Source organism: Mirounga leonina, unplaced genomic scaffold, assembly GCF_011800145.1.
Source record: "Mirounga leonina isolate KUSES-001 unplaced genomic scaffold, KU_Mleo_1.0 Mir_82, whole genome shotgun sequence".
In the NCBI taxonomy this organism is placed as follows: domain Eukaryota; kingdom Metazoa; phylum Chordata; class Mammalia; order Carnivora; family Phocidae; genus Mirounga; species Mirounga leonina.
The window spans coordinates 24864012-24875046 of record NW_023270825.1 but is presented as its reverse complement, the minus strand read 5'-3'; positions in this window follow the sequence as shown (position 1 = coordinate 24875046).

Here is an 11035-nt window from a genome sequence, read left to right as displayed (position 1 = left end):
GGGCTTCTGTCAATTCTGTGCTACCCGAAGACCTCTTTGAGTCTCTCTTCCGCATCCCTCACCCTCAGTCTACCCCAGCCACGTTGGGAAGCAAGGACTGTGTCATACTCCCAAGTTCAGTACCTAGTGTCTGAGCTGTGTGATTCCCAATTTGTGGCTGGAGCCTCGGTTGCTCGGGGAAGCCCTCTGGGGAGTCACCAGATCCAGGACCAGCTGGGTACATCATAACACTGAAAGGCTAAAAGGAAGAAGAAGGAGAAAGTCAGTCTGGCTTCCACCAACAGCACTCACCCGTTGCCTGAGATGAAGCAGCGGCCCCAAGGGCAATCTGAAGATTGGGAAGCCTCTTAGAAACTAGCACACAAACGTCAGCTCTGCCTAAGGAGCCCCCAAAGCCAGGCCCACTCCTTTTAGGTGGCTGAAATAAACCTTCCTTGTAACTTCCTTCCATTTTGTCCCAATGGTTACCCAGAAGTCCAAGTTCTAAATCAGATCCTAAATCAAGGTACTTACCTAGAGCCTATGTTTATCATTTTGGGAAACGAGGGTTCCCTTATCCACTTGGAAATATTTTAAAAATACAAATTGCTAGGCCCTACTCCCAGGGTTCTGATTTAACAGGTCTGGAACGGGGCCCTTAACACAGACCAAGTTATTCTGGTGGACAGTTTGGGAACCTCTGCTAAAGGACCTGCCTTCAACTGTACTGTTCAATGCATGTGTGAGCAAAATGTGTCAGGCCAACCGATGCCATCCTCCTTCAGAGGCTTTTCCCCAAGGCCAAGTAAGTGAGACTGCCCTCTTTCTGTTTCCCAATCCATAATCAGCTATGTTGAAAAGCGTAGGGGGATGTGAGCATCACAAGGTTTGGAGTTAGACCACCTGAGTTCAGATCTGGCTCAACCAACTTCACACCTGTGGAACCTCTCAGGTCACTGAACCTCTTAGAGCCTCAGTTTCCTCCAACCTAGGGTAAACTCTTAGTGTTTACTATTTCTTTTTTTTTTTAATTTAAGCCTAAACCAGCTCTGGCTACTGCTAATGTAGGGTCATCTTCTACAATCCCTGGCAGAAATAGAGCCTTCCAAACTGTAATGCTAAACTAGCCCTCCCTGCAGATTCCAAGGAGACTTGTCCTGGAGAAGAGCAGCCTCGGGCTTCCCCAGTCAAAGGAAAAGTGTAAGTACAGTCTGCACCATCTGCAGCCTCACTGTGTCAGAAATATTCCAAGAAGAGGGACTGGATGAGTCCCTCAATTTATCCCAACTGTGATAACAGTGGAGGTGATGATAAACCACTGAGTGGTTGCAAGGATGCAGACCCTGTCTAGTGGGGCCAGTGGAAGGTTTTGCAATACTTTGAGGGATACAAAGTGTTCTTTTACAGGGGACTTTCCTGTACACAAGAAATGTAAGCCGTTGCGGGTTTAAAATCTACTTCTGCCACCAGGGATGTATGGAAGTTCAAGATGGTTGCCCTTATTAATTTGCTGGTAGAACATGTGCATCATACAGGCTGGTATAATCCTTCCTTTCAGGATTGCAGAAGCTGCTGACCAAGACCTAGAGCAAAGCTGCTTAGGAGAAATGCAATGTGAACAGCATATGTAATTTAAAAATTTTTAGTAGCGTCATATAAAAAGGAAAAAAAAAAGCAGGTGAAATTCATTTTAATAATATGTTTTGTTTTGTTTTGTTTTTTAAAGATTTTATTTATTTATTTGAGACAGAGAGAATGAGAGAGAGAGAGCACATGAGAGGGGGGAGGGTCAGAGGGAGAAGCAGGCACCCTGCTGAGCAGGGAGCCCAATGCGGGACTCGATCCAGGGACTCCAGGATCATGACCTGAGCCGAAGGCAGTCGCTTAACCAACTGAGCCACCCAGGCGCCCAATAATATGTTTTATTTAAACACATCTGTCCAAAAAATTGGCATTTCAACTCATCAGTACTTTAAAATGAGATATTTTGTGTTCCTTTTTTTGTGTGTGTGTACTAAATCTTTGAAATCCAGTGTGTGTTTTACGTGGACAGCACATCTCAATTTAGATTAGCCACAATTCAAGTGCTCAATAGCTACAGGGGCTAGTAGCTATCGGATTGGACCTGTGCAGGTCTAGAGGGCTCAAACAGCCTCTCAGATAGGATAGGCTGAAATGAATTGCTTACCTTCAACTCTTATGATAACCTGAGACCCGTATACTCCTCCTAACCTGGCCTCTGTAATCCTAGTGTTTCCTCTGGGATCTTGGTATTTATGGCTCGATATTCCCAGAATGTGCCAGATTGGTCTGAGTTGATGCATTCATTTATTCACTGATTCCTGCATTCATGTATTCATCAAATGTTTATCAAGCGCTCATCAATGTTTACCCCAACCTCACCCTGAGTTTTCTTGACCTCAGATCCCCTCCTTCTCTTTCATTGCAGACTCTAGCCCTGACTCAGTTTTTCCTACCTCAAGTCTTCCCACGCCCAATGTTAATGAGCCATCCCAAATCCTAGAAGCTCACTGTCACCACCTCCTCAGTGGCTTCATTCCCACTATAATTCAGATACCCTTGGAGTATCATGGCTAAGTAGTGCTCCACCTCTGAAATCATAAGTTCAGACACCCACCCCAGTGAATCACATCATGGCTTTCTGCCTCTCCCACTCTCAATTCTGCTTCAGCTGTTAACTCCATCAAACCCTAGCATTCTCTCTTCTGTCCTCACGCTTCCCCTCAGTCACCATTTCTTTTTCTATCCAATATGGAATCCCCGTGAACCATCTTTTTTCACTCTTCCCAATATCAACTCTCCTGCCCACTGTTCTTAAATGACACCTGTTGAGGTCAGTAAAACCATTCTCCTTCCTGGCTCTGACATCTGGTCTGCTGAGCACTGGTAAAGTTACCAACCCCTTGGACTGGAGCTATTAGTGTGCTGGTCTCCAACCTCACACTTCAGCCCTCAACCCACTGCAGCAATCCTGTGTTCTTAATTAGCTTTCTCTTCCATTTCCATGATGACCATTCTTTCCTAACTTGTTGTCCTATGATCCCCCTTGTTCTCTGGAGATCATCTCCCTGCCAACTTTAGAGAAAAAATAGAACCACCAAGGTGAAAACTCTCTACTCCTTGTTGCCACACCAACACACTGGCCAGCATCCAAAACCAACTTTCTTCCTTCCCTCCCAACACGGTGGCTGACCACTCCACTATGCTTGGGATTCCTTCTTCCTGCCTCCTCAGAGATTATGCTTCTTCTGCTCACCCCTCTCCTTTTCTTTCCTGACTCCTTCCCATAAACATTTAAACATGCTTCACATCTCTCCTATATGAAACTCTCCCCCAGCCCAAGGCCCCCTCCAGCCATCTGTCCATCTCCCCACCTCTCCTTCACAGTCAAGCTTCTTGAGTTGTCTGCTCCTGATATCCATACTTCCTTACCTTTCATTCATCTTCATTCCACTGAAATGTACCTTCTACCCTTATCACTCCACTGAAACTCCCACCAAAGTTCCTAGTGCCTTCCTTGTTGCCCAATTTAATGGGCACGCTCCAGGCTTTATTATTTCTTAAATGTTCTATAACTTTCATAACTCCCCCCTTCTTGTAAGATTCTCTTCCCTTGGTTTCTGTGACATTCTTGTTTTCCTTCTGATTCTGTGGACATTTGTCCTAGTGTCTTTCATTTCTGTTCCTCTGAACACCCCCCTTTCAATGATGGTGTCCCTAGGATTTCATCCTTTGTCTCTTTCCTCTTCTTACTTTAAAGTCCCTCCTTGAGAAAATTTCACCCCTCCAATGGCTTTAGATACCATCCACATACTGACAACTCACACATCTATATTTTTATTCCTTTTCCTGGGCTATAGACTCATAAATCCTTTCACTTGTGGACCTATTCAATGGATGTCCCAGAGGCAAAGACTCAACACACCCAAAGTTGCATTCAGCACCTTCCGCCCCCATCCTCCCAAAAATGACAGCCCCTCTGTCCCCTCGGCTCCTCTGTCCTCTTCTTTTTGAATGGCACAATCACTTACCAAGTTATCCTGGCCTCTGGCTTTTTCTTCTCCCTTTTACTTTCATATCTGATCTGTCCCAAGTCCAAGGGGTTTGGCCTTCTTTATGTTTATTCAGTGAGTCCACGTCACTCCTGCAGCCACTTCTAACTGGTGTTGATCCTCTTCCTGTCCTCAATCTGCTTTCCCCACTGCAGCCAGAGCAGCATTTCTACTCTGCAAATCATGGCCGGTCACACTGCAGCTTCAAACCTCTCTGCAAACCCCCACTACCCTCAAAATGCAGGCCAAACTCCTTAGCATAGCCCTGCAGGCCCTCTGTTGTTGGCCTCCGCCCACATCCTTCAGCTCTTTCCTTCCATCACCACTGCCCGCAGTGAGAATCCCACTCCCGCAAGCTGCAGGGACTTTGTGCATGCTTCCTTCCCAGCCTCAACTCCCTCTCCTCCTCCCCTGGGTCTGCCCCCCCTCTGCCATCACTGGTTACTGCCTAATGGACCTTCAAGTCTCAACTTCGACATTTCTTCCTCAAGGAAGCTTTTCCGAATCCCTAGCACCTACCCACACACAAACGCACCACCGCCCCCAGTCTGGACCAGAAGCTTTCTCCTATTTGCTTCTCTCACACCCTTGCTTCCTCTGGGCCCAGCACTGTCACTGTCTCTTTACTCATCAGTACCCCTCAGTAAACTGTATACTTCATGAGGTTCGCCACTCTGTTCCCGTCGCCTAAGTCAGCACAAGGGCATCCAACACAGACAATGAACAAATGAATGAATGAATAAAAAGTCCTTCTTTCTGAAGAGCTTCAGTTTCATGAGGAAACTGAGCGCAATAAAACTCAAACTTGCAAAAGTGGACACATAATGAGGAATTTCTTGCTTTATAATTCTGCAAGTGCCTTTCTTTCAAAGACCCCCCCATATCTGAAATCCCACTTGATTTACAACTATCATTTATTTTAAAAAGCTCTTGCAAAAAAATGGGATATTATTACATCTAATAATAATGGCATCTGTTTCTTTCTTTGGTTGCACTTCCTCATCTTGCCTCCTAATGTGGTTTCTGCCAAGTTTCTTGGATTCTCTTCTCTCCATTCTTTCCTTGGAGAACTAGAATCTTCACCATCTTATGCTAATGGCAGTCAAATTCAATGGCAAACTTTTCCCTAAAGGACCAGAGAGGAAATAGTTTTGGCTTTGCAGGCTATGGGTCTCGGTAGCAACTTGACTTTGCCATGTGGCTGCATGAAAGCAGCCACAGAAATACCTAAATGAGTGATAATGACTGTATTTTAAGAAACCTTTACTTACAAAGCAAGCAATGGGCCAGATTTGGTCCTCAGACTATAGTTTGCCAGCTCCTGAAATCTATCACCTGAACCCAGACCCTTCTGAGCCATGAATGGAGAACCACCTTGTCATGTTAAACCAACAGCAAGGGGGCAGTGTAGAGAGGCAGTATGGGCTCTGCAACCAGACTGACTTCATTTATGTCCCAGCTCTGCCACTTTCTAGCTGGCAGACTTTGACTCATTTCAAGTCAAAACCATGCCTCCCCTCTTCCCCTGGGACTGTCTCTTTTGTCGCTGCTCTGTGGATTAACTAGAGAGTCAGTTTACCTCCTACCCCCTATGTGCCTTATGCCTACCTCCCAGCACCACAGGAGCTCGTCTTTCTAATTAGTAGTTTAAAAGTACAACATTTTGATTAGGTGGGACATCACACAATGGTTATATGGTTTCTGAAACGCTAGCCCCACAAATAACCCCAAAGGATACATATGGCCAACAGACTTTTGACAGTGGTAAAAAGGCAATTAAATGGAGAAAGAACAGTATTTTCAATGAATGGTGCTGGAGCATTTGAACATCCACAAGCAGAATGAAGCTCAACCCATACCTCAACAAAGGTACCTGTTATACCTTATACAACGATTAACTCAAAATGAATCCTAGAGAAAGCTCTGGAAACAGATTGTGGTGATGGTTATACAACACTGTTAATGTACCTAATGCCACTGAATTGTACACTTTAAAAGGGTTAAAATAATAAATTTTATGTTGGCATATTTTACCACAATAGAAAAAAATTTAATGGATCATAGACCTGAATGTAAAAGCTAAAACTATAAAACTTCTAGGATAAAACATAGGAGAAAATCTACATGACCTTGGGTTAGGCAGAAAGTTTAGATATGACACCAAAAACATGATCCATAAAAGAAAAAAATGGTAATTTTGATCAATTTTGAAAATTTTTCAATTATGAATTTTTAGGGGCACCTGGGTGGCTCAGATGGTTAAGCATCTGCCTTAAGCTCAGGTCATGGTCTCTGGGTCCTGGGATCGAGCCCCACATCCAGCTCCCTACCCAGCAGGAAGCTTGCTTCTCCCTCTCCTGCTCACCCTGCTTGTGCACTCTCTCTCTCTGTCAAATAAATAAATAAATAATAAGATCTTAAAAAAAAAAAAAGAATAAGAAGCTAAACCATAGACTGGGAGAAAATATTTGCAAACCACATTTCTGACAAAGGACTTCTGCACAGAATATATCAAGAACTCTCAAAGTAAGAAAGTAAACCACCCAGCTTAAAATAGGCAAAAAATCTGAACAATAAGAATGATATATGAATGGCCAAAAAGCATATGAAAGGATGTTCAACATCACTGGTCATTAGGGAAATGCAGATTAAAACCACCAGGAGAGGGCGACTGGGTGGCTCAGTTGGTTAAGCAACTGCCTTCGGCTCAAGTCATGATCCTGGAGTCCCGGGATCAAGTCCCACATCGGGCTCCCTGCTCAGCGGGGAGTCTGCTTCTCCCTCTGACCCTCCCCCCCTCTCATGCACTCTCTCTCAAATAAATAAATAAATAAATAAATAAATAAATAAATAAATAAATAAATAAATCTTAAAAAAAAAAAAAAAACCCACCAGGAGATACCACTACACAATTAGCATGGCAAAACAAAAACAGAACTGGCAATATCAAGGGTTGGCAAGAATGTGGAACTGATGCTACCATATATTTCTAGGGGGAATTCAAATTAGTGCAGCTCTTTGCACTTTGGGTAACAACATGGCGGTTTCTCACAAGGTGAAACATACACCTGCTACATACATGAGCGATCCCACTCCTAGTATTTACTCAAGAGAATCTCTGTTCACACAAAAACCTGTATGTGATTGTTTATAGCTGCTTTATTCAAAATCACCAAGAAAGGGAACATATGAAGATTTAGCAGGTAAATGGATAATGTGTACATGCTACAATGGAATATTATTCTGAAATACAAAGGAACAAACTACTGCTTCATGCAATAACATAGATAAATCTTAAGTGCATTTTACTAAGTGAAAGAAGCCAGACCCCTCCAAAAAACTACATATTGTATGATTTCATTAATATGACTCTGGAGAACGTGAACCTATAAGGATGGAAATGGAACAGTGATTGCCAGGGGTTGGGCTGGGAAGGGGTTAATCATAAAGGGGCAGCATGAGAGAAATTTTCAGGTGATAGAACTGTTTTGAGTGGAACCATGGTAGTAAATACATGACTCTCTGCATTTGTCAAAACCTACAGAACTGTGCTGTACAAAGTGAATGTTGCTGTATATAAATTAAATAAAATCAACCAGGATATGGGGTGGGGGAGGTGAAATACAGGCTGTGACCAGTGAACCCATGTTACAAATGAATCAAATAGGGCTCCTGGGTGGCTCATTCGTTAAGCGTCTGCTTTCGGCTCAGGTCATGATCCCAGGGTCCTGGGATCGAGTCCCGCATCAGACTTCTTGCTCAGTGGGGAGCCTGCTTCTCCCTCTCCCACTCCCCCTGCTTGTGTTCCCTTTCTTGCTGTCTCTCTCTCTGTCAAATAAATAAATAAAATCTTAAACAAAAAAAAATACAAATGAATCAAATAATCACATTGAAGGGGCTAGGAAGAAAAAGGGTGGACCTAGATAATTTGGGGGGGAATATTTTAACCAGATACATAAGGATAAACACACACACACACACACAAACTATATAATAACACTGTATTCTAGTTGGTAAATTTGTTTCCCCTGTTATGGTTTAGCAATTCTGAAACTATGTGTATCCTAGAGATGAGCAAATAAGTAAATATATTGTAGAAAATGAGAGCCAGGTTTCTTGAGGAGAAAGAAATGACAAATATGAAAAGGGAGAAGACATGAATGTCTCCTGTGGTGCTGGATTGGAATCAGAGGTATTGGTGTGTTCATGGCTTTTGTTTAATATATATACAGATAGATGGGTATGGAAATAAATACAGATGTCTGTTATGTGTGAGTTAGTGTATGTACCTACCTACCTACATACATACATAATACATATATACATACAGATGTGTATTTCCTAGCTCTGTCCACTGGGAAGGACTAGAAGCAGTGCCAACCCAACAGTGATGAGCATGCCAGCACCCAGACCTAGGGTTTCACTCTCCTTGGAAAAGTGCTCGATGCCTGTGGTGCCAGAAAGGAAGGAGGGGATCAAACAAATAAAAATAAAAGGTGGGGTGCATGTCAAAAGGGCACAGGAGCCAACCTGAATGAGCTCCCACAGCCAAAGCTGGAACTTGAACAGCAAAATAATGATAGTGCTGTATCCATGATCAGCACTATCCATGATAAGCATCCATGATCCCTGTTAACATAAACAACTGAATAAACAAATAAATAGAGGAGAGGGACCACTCTCTCCCACAAGAGAATTCCAATTAACAAACATAGAAGGATTGTGGGAAACAGAAAATCACCATTAAAACATGACGGTAGTAAAGGTTGAGTCAAGACCTCAGTAAGATCAATGGATGCTAAAATTTTGGGGCAAAATAAAGTATTGGGCTAAAAGTTTAAGCAGAAACAGTAACTGTTTTAGCCCAAAGTATTGGGCTAAAAGTTAAACAGAAAACAGTAACTTTACAGTAGATAAACCTGGCAGATACCACCTTGACCAAGACATCAACGTAATACATATTGACATCATGTGTCCCTGATAAGCACTGAAAAGGGCACATCAGCTCTGGCACCTTTCCCAGTAATCATGACAAAACATCGGACACACCCACATTGAGGGACATTCCACAAAATATCTGACCAGTGCTCTTTAAAATTGTCAAGGTCATAAAAGACGAACACTGGAGAAAGCTCATATTTTGGGAGAGACTGAGAGAGACATGGTAACACAATGTGGATCCTGGATTGGATCCCAGAACAAAGAGTGGGCATTAGTGAAAGAATGGGTAAAATACAAATACGATCTGTAGTGGAGTGAATAGCATTGTACCAATGTTAATTTCTTACTTTTTGACAATTTTGCTATGCAAGATGTAAATACAAGGGGAAGATGAGTGAAGAGTGTATGGGAACTCTATTATTTTTGTAACTCTACTACAGTCTAAAATATTTCAAAATTAAAATTTTAATTTAAAAAAGGATACCCCTGGGGCATTTGGATGGCTCAGTTGGTTAAGCGTCTGCCTTCAACTCAGGTCATGATCCCAGGGTCCTGAGATGAAGCCCTTCATCCCAGCTGCTCCCTCCTCCTCTGCCCCTCCCCCCACTCGTGCTCTCTCTCTCTCTCTCAAATAAATAAAATTTTTATTTTTTTATTTTTTTTAAAGATTTTATTTATTTATTTAACAGAGAGACAGTGAGAGAGGGAACACAAGCAGGGGGAGTGGGAGAGGGAGAAGCAGGCTTCCTGCCAAGCAGGGAGCCTGATGCAGAGCCTGATGCTGGGCTCGATCCCAGGACTCTGAGATCATGACCTGAGCCGAAGGCAGACACTTAACAACTGAGCCACCCAGGCACCCCTAAATAAAATCTTTAAAAAATAAAAAGGATACCCCTCAGTAATAAACTTTTAAAATAACATATAAAAAGAAGTTGCAAATACATTTTATGATGTTAAAAAGATATAACATTTTAAAATTATGGTTCTTGAACATTTTTATTTCTCCAGAATAGATTCTTTCCCCCAAATAAATAAATAATTGCTCTCCATCATCATAAAGAGAAGTTCTGATTAAATCATGCTCCTGTTCAAAAATCTTCAGTGGCTTCCTATTGACTTTTCATTGCATTGAATCTATTCCTAAAATTACTCTGGTCCCTGTTGCCTCCCTTTTCCCTACTATTCCCTGCACCCTATATTCCCCCAAACCCACCTGGGGCTCTGTAGCCTTCCTTTATTCTACATTCCTGGAAATGCCTTTTGTCAGGACGATACTTGTCCAGAGCCCACGAACGCTCCTCAGCATGAAGAAACCTCACCTTCCCTTGGACTCCCAGAGAATCTCCCTCATGACCCTTATCAATTTCCAGTAACTGCCTGGTGCCTCTGCCCAGTGGCTATTTAGGGTGCTCTCCTCCAAATTTTCTAATTCTCCCTTTGTGCCTGAGACCACATGGTGCTGTCCAGAGCACCTAGAGTTTAGACCAGGACCAACATACTCTCCAGTCCCCTTTTTTTCTCCTTTAAGGACACTTTCTTATCCTCTGCACCAGCATGGAGTATATCAGATGCCCAAAGGATCTCCAGGACTCATGCTTACCAAATCATCCTAGGGGACAAGCACAGCCCCGGTCTGCTTGGTGTTTCCTTCAAGGAACCACAGGAGATTGGACCAGTAGAATGGTGTTGCCATGCTGATTTAGGGTGACCCAAATTCATTTTATGAATGGGAGCTCTGCCAAAAATATTTGCCCACAACCCTCACACCCTAGAGGGTGTATCTTGTATGATACATGCCCTGAAAGGTCCATGTCATACTCATGTCTGCATCCCCTCCCCACAGTGGTTGACTATCTCAGTGCCTTATACATAATAGATGCTCCATAAATATTTTACAGAACAAATGCCTGAAGGAATGAGTGACATCTCAGATTTCTAACTATGGTTTCCTTCCACAAATTCCTAGATCGTCATCATTCTTCTGAGTGGCAAAGAGGGATTTCCACGTCCCGAAGCCCTCCAGTCACTGACCTGACCGTTGA